Below are 6,373 nucleotides of genomic sequence, written 5' to 3'. Positions count from 1 at the left end.
GTTTAACAATCTCCCCCTAAGTAATGAAATTACATATTATAGTCTAGACAGACTTGAGAAGAACATAAACTAATCTAGTAGAAAAACATTAAATTCCAAATTTTCATTGGATGATGAAACTTCTTACAATACTTGAATTAAAATACATCGAGGCAAAATTAACAAAAACTTTTAACTCATCACGAGCTACCTGAGTATATTTCTTAGAAGCGCAGGAGCAGTTTTCGATATGCGATGACTATTGATATATTGTGAATGAGCTGACTTCCTACTTCCCTCGGCACATGGTTTCTGCCCAGTCTTTCTCTAATAATTTTCTGAAACCATTCAAGTGTATCTGTTGAATACTTGAAGGCTTCAGTCAGTCTGAAGAATTTTTTAACCCCGAACTCATTCTTATAAACAAGTCCAAGTTCGGGTTGAGTCAAAACTGAGGCAGATCATTTCTCCTGTAAGCCCTAGAAGTCTTCGTTTGGAGGAGCGCATGATAGTCTTTCAATGCCTAGCCTAAAAGAAATTTCAAAATCACTTTTGGCTCTGTGTTTCACCAGGGATTCCATCGTCTTCACAACTGCTCGATTTGCCATTCAAAATCTTATGTCGTGATCCTGTCTTTGAGCTGTGTAAGCGTATAACTCGATCAAGTCGTATGGGTTGAGATTGATGAGGTCATTTTCGTTAAAGACGCTAAATGCCCCATGTGCTCTCTCCACGGTAAACTCGATGTATCGGATAGCTCAGTTGGCAAACGTCTTTACTTTCAAGTCTATGACCCTCCTTATTCCATCATTCGAAAAGACAGCCTGTGGTGCTTGTGTGGTCTGTCTGATGAATCGATGGTGTAAGAGGTCCATAGACTCAGGCGATAAGATTGGAGGGTTTGTGGACAAACTCTCATCGCGGTCTTGATACATATATTGATGGATGTTTTCCATCATGACTGGTTCCCTGGGCGGCAGTTGAGGACGTCTCCTCATCGACTCCATGCTCTGTATGATTTCATCTACCAGGCCTTGTGGAGGTTGTCTTGAAGAAGAGGGAGTATCCGCATGCACCACTGGTTGATGGGTTAAGAGTTGTGTATCGGTTGGGGGTTGTGTTTCAGTTTGGGTTTGTATAGGGTAGTGGATATGGTTTCATTGGTTGGCTCCGTTTGGGTGGTTTCTAGTGCATAGGTTTCTGTTGGGGTTTATGGTAGTTGGGGCGATGGTTGGTTTGTTATAGGTTCTGGTTGTGTGGAAATGATGAAGGATTGGGTTGTGCGAGGCGTTGGTGAATGGGTTAACGGTAGGCTTGATGTGTGTGTAGAAGGAAGAGGTTGGTTAAGTTGTGTTGGTGGTGTGGTAGGTTCTTCATCGGTTGAAGAGCTCAACACGATGGGCTCTTGGATTGCGGCAGAGGGAACTTGTATATTTACATCTTCAGAGGGTGGAGCCTCTGGTTCCCTCGCCTGGGTTCCTTCTAGCGAAGATGGTGGTTGTCGTGATGGTGATGGTGCAGCGGATTCGGTTTCACGTGCAGCCGCGACCTGTGTCTCCCCCTCATGAGGTCCAAGACCTTGATCATCGGGGTCATGGTCCTCATGCCTAGGCCTCTTGTGCGGGCGGCTGCTAGAGCAAGAGGCTCTTGTCCTCTTCTTCTTTTGTTTCTTCCTGAAGGTGGCGAGGTATGCCTTCAGGGCTGTTTGCCGTTGACTCGCCTCCATTGTTTCTAGGAGGGAAGTGGTGCACCATTGTTCATCTGCCAGGTTCTGGGAGAGAACCATTGTTGGATGAGTGACCCGATGAACAAATTTGGCACTGATCTCGTTAAAAGATGAGATCAGTGCTTTCGACAGAGCTTGCAAGTCCGCTCATGTGGCGAACTATGTCGTTAAGGATGAAGTTGATGGTGGCATGGTGGTTGTTGATGTGGATGGGGGAATGGGAAGGTTGGTTATTAGATCTCTCACCTCTGTAGTGAAAGAGGAGAATGCTTCATCGAATGATGGGCCTGCAGAAGGAGGTGGGGGTTGAGGAATGGGCTGGGGGATTTGGGCGAGAATAGCAGCAGGGAGTTGGGTGAGGGTGTCTTGGATTGAGGCCAACTGGTGGGTGAGAGTGGCGAGGGTGGCATCGGTAGTTGTGGTGGATGGTTGTGGTGTTTGGTGAGGGACTTGGGGGAGGGTGGTTGATAGGGAGTGAAGGTTGCGGAGGATGATTTGAAGTTGGGTGATTATGTAGGTAAGGTTCTCATCGGCTTCAGTTGCTTAGGCCGTAAGAGTGGCGATGGATTGGATAATGACTTGGTTTCGTTGAGTGGCTAGGGAGGAAGAGGTGTTATGGTGTCGGGGTATGGTTTGTTGGAGCATTTGTAGGAGGGTGGTGTTGGTTTGTGTTTGGGTTTCGAGTTGGGTAAGATGGCGTTGTAGGATTGCAAGGGATTGTTGGAGGTCAGAGGTAGAGGTGGAGGGTTGGTTTTCTACAATCCCTTGCATGATGAGTTTAAGGTCTTCCAAGGACCGCATCACTGTATCGACAAAGGCTTGGAACTCAGCCTTTGTGACCAGATCAGCAAGTGGGGTAACCCCTGCAGCAACGGATGCTGCAGGTTGTGCCTTTGCTCCTGAGGCGCCTTCTTGACCTTGTGAGAAGGTTGGTCTTGAAGGACTTCCATCGTGTCCTTGATAGCCCTCGAGAGAGGAGCTATCTCGCGATGTTGCGACATCAGCTTCCTCTTCCTCGGTTTCAGACGCCGAGTAGGTGAAGCGAATGTGTTTCCCCTTCGATAGATCAAATATCGAAGAGGGAGGTGCATGAAGGGAAGATCGCTCTGAACGATCTATGGATTCAACGTCAGAAGCAACTCATGCTTCTGTGTGTGTGAAGGGATGTGGCGAGCCTTGAGGCGAAGGGGCTCTTATCTCTTCATCACCTCTCTGTTGAGAGAGGGGTGATGGTAAACGTGGCTCCTCGGCTTGTTCATCTCCAGAGGCCTGAAGAATGGTCTCTGGATGGCTGGCTGGGGTTGGGGTTGGACTGGGTCGTCCTGTTTCAATACCCCTTTGGCTTTGATCGCCAGGGGTAGTGGATGTGGTTGCCCTTTGAGAAGTAGGTTGAGGAATTGTATGAGTAAGGCCGGGGGAAGCACGAGTAGCATCATCATCATCATCTTCATCATCGGATGAAGATGACACTTGTGCTCCCTCGCTTGGAGGGGGGGACGGCTCTAAATGCTCCGTGGTAGCTGCCCTCGGTTCTTGGGATAGCATGGAGCGTTCATAGGTCTGGCGTATCTCATTCCATCCCCGATGAAAAGAGCGATGAAGCGCGGAAAGAGAACCGCAGGGAGAGGCTTACCAGCGGCCTGGAGCTTCAACTTCTTGACTACCGCTGAAAGTATTTCGTTGTAGATGAGGAAGGCGTACTCGAGGGTCAAGTTGAAGTACAGCCCGTACATTATTGTCATGATATTTGTGTTGCCTTGGTCCAAGGAGCCCAATTTGCATGTAAGGGTTCTGTTCAGAAGGGAGAAGAACATATTCCACATTGGTGGAAGGCATTGGCGTTTAAAATTTGAGATGGTGCGTATGTCACTGTTGTAACCTAGCATTTTCAGGAATCGAAGAATGTCGTCGGTGGTTGGTGGTTCGTCAAATTGCGAAATGCCAAGTTCTTCTCGTGTTGGAATGAACAGTATCCGGGAAACCTTAGCCCGTGATATTTTAATAGAGCAGATCATATCGTTAGGGGCGTCTATGTCCCCCATGATACCGTGGCTTTCTTCATCAAACTCACAGGTTTGCCAATACTGTTGAACGTMCTTTATGGGTACGGYTGTATCGGCAAGGGTGAGAGCAGGAAGAAGAATACTGTGYTTGAAGAACTCAATAACAATGGCAAAACGGTCGTCAAATAAGGCGGTTTTGAGTTCGATAGCGTGATTATTTGGCCGCATTGGTAGGAAGATGATGACACGGCTATCGGCTCCTGTCGACTGGATTCTGCTATCATTGTTGTTGGATTCATGAGAAGCGGAGGATGCMATTTTTGCAATTTTGAGAAGGTTGCTGGGTTGGAGGTTTTCAGAGTGTGGTTGCAGGTTTAGAAGTTTGGAGAGTGTAGTTGCAGGTTTATGAAAGCGTAAAAGGAAAATGGAGGTAGAAGAATGATATATATAGGCGGGAGAATGGAGATGGGTTAGGGTAAGGGGGGGTTGGAAAAGGAAACGTTTCTTGATTATTAAAATACAATAATCATGAAAAGTTTTGGTGGTTTGTTTCGTGACGATTTGATTTGAGGAACGTGAGCCGTCTTGATAGTACGTGCATTTAATATAGTAGGACATGTGTCAAGACGGGGTTAGGGAGAGGGAAAGGTTAAAAGGGTATGTTGGGAACAGGCTGTTGAGGGTGTCAGGCGCGTGGTTATGATGACGTGGGAAATTATTTGAATAAACATTATTCAAAATAATAGCTTGATGAATACATAACCCAAAAATAATTTGAATTTAAAAATCCCATCTAATTGTAAGATTAATACTAATTACGAAGTTTTGGTCTTCTAAAAACCCATGTTGTATAGTTTTTAGTCACAAAAGCTACAATTTTGTATAATCTTGAAAAATGAGGTTCAATTAAGATGAATTTTTGTATAAAAATTATTGTCATGGAACCAGAGGGGCTCTGGTTGTTCATGACTCATTGGGGAGGAACCAGAGGAGTTCTGGGTGAACATCTATGAAGAAAGTCATTGATGTAATGTTGGATTGTATGATTATAGAAACCTTGGATTGCAAACCAGAGGTTTTAGATAAGCATTGTTAATCCAGTATATAGAACCAGAGGAGTTCTGGTTAGATACGTATGTAGCATTTGGGTGACCAGAGGCTCTGGATAGTAGGACCAGAGACTCTGGATGGAAAATGTCCATGAAGAATATGAGATGTGGAGATGAATATTTTTGCTCCCCCTCAAAAACTCCCCCTCAAATTAGAAATTTTCAAAGACTCCCCCTCAGACAAATAATAAAGAAGAGTTAGGCCAACCAGAGGCTCTGGTTGTAAATGATGATTAATGTATGAAAGGTGTCTAAGTGGAAGTGGAGAAGGGGTCTTTGAGACCAGAGGAGTTCTGGTTCCAAAAAGAACAAAGCCAGAGGCTCTGGTCTATAGAACCAGAGGTTCTGGTTGTGAAGCAAAGAAAATGGTTAATGGAAAATGGTGAAGTGTATGTGAAAGACGTGTGATGGGTGAGCCTTTGAGACCAGAGTAACTCTGGTTCCAAAGATTGTGAATCCGGATGCTCTGGTCTTTAGAACCAGAGGCTCTGGTTGTGAAGAGAATACTAGGTAAATATTACTAAGTATTTGCTTTGGACCATAGGAGTTCTGGTTCAAAGGCGATGGAGGTTGTTTGCCAAAAATTTAATCGAAGTGAATCTAAATAGCCAGAGGCTCTGATCTTTATGGCCAGAGGCTCTGGTTTAGAGTACTTGAGGTTTATGGCTAATAATTGATATATCACTTATAGGCATAACCATGAGATATGAAGGATCTCTGGTTTGAAGGTAATGATTGCCTTTAAGTGGTGAGATTCAACATACCTATCTTGCTGACTAGAAATAAAAATCTTTTCTCATCGAGAGCTTTTGTAAAGATGTCAGCAAGTTGAATCTCAGTGGGAACAAAATACATTTCTATGTTACCTTTTTCAACATTATCTTTCAGAAAATGGTACATTACATCGATGTGCTTTGTCTTGGAATGCTGTACTGAGTTTGCAGAGATTGCTATGGCACTCTTGGAGTCATAGAGGATGGGAATTTTGTCATAGTTGAAACCATAGTCCTTAATCCGAGTCTTCATCCAGAGAAGTTGTGAACAACAACTAGCAGCAACAATAGTTGACAGCTTCCAGACGTACTATTTTGAGTCTGCTGTGGATGTTGAGACATAGTTTTGTTTTCTGGATGTCCAACTTACTAGCTTGTCCCCCAATAGTTGACAGCTTCCAGACGTACTATTTCTATCAAGCTTGCAACCTGCATGATCTGCATCTGTATAGGCTATTAGATCAAAGCCAGAGTCCTTTGGATACCAGAGACCCAATGAAGGAGTTCCCTTGAGGTATCTAAAGATCCTCTTGACTGCAGAGAGATGCGATTCCTTGGGATTTGATTGATATCTTGCACAAAGACATGTGACAAACATAATATCAGGTCTACTAGCAATTAGGTACAGGAGTGATCCAATCATGCCTCTGTAGGTTGTGACATCCACAGATTTGCCTGATGGATCAGTAAATAACTTAACTCCTGTAGCCATAGGAGTTCTCATTGATGATGAATTTGAGAGAGAGTATTTCTTTAGAAGGTCAGTCACATATTTGGACTGAT

The sequence above is a fragment of the Cynara cardunculus genome, assembly GCF_001531365.2.
Source record: "Cynara cardunculus var. scolymus isolate 2C chromosome LG 12, CcrdV1, whole genome shotgun sequence".
Classification (NCBI taxonomy): Eukaryota; Viridiplantae; Streptophyta; class Magnoliopsida; order Asterales; family Asteraceae; genus Cynara; species Cynara cardunculus.
Note: the sequence above shows the minus strand (reverse complement) of the source record.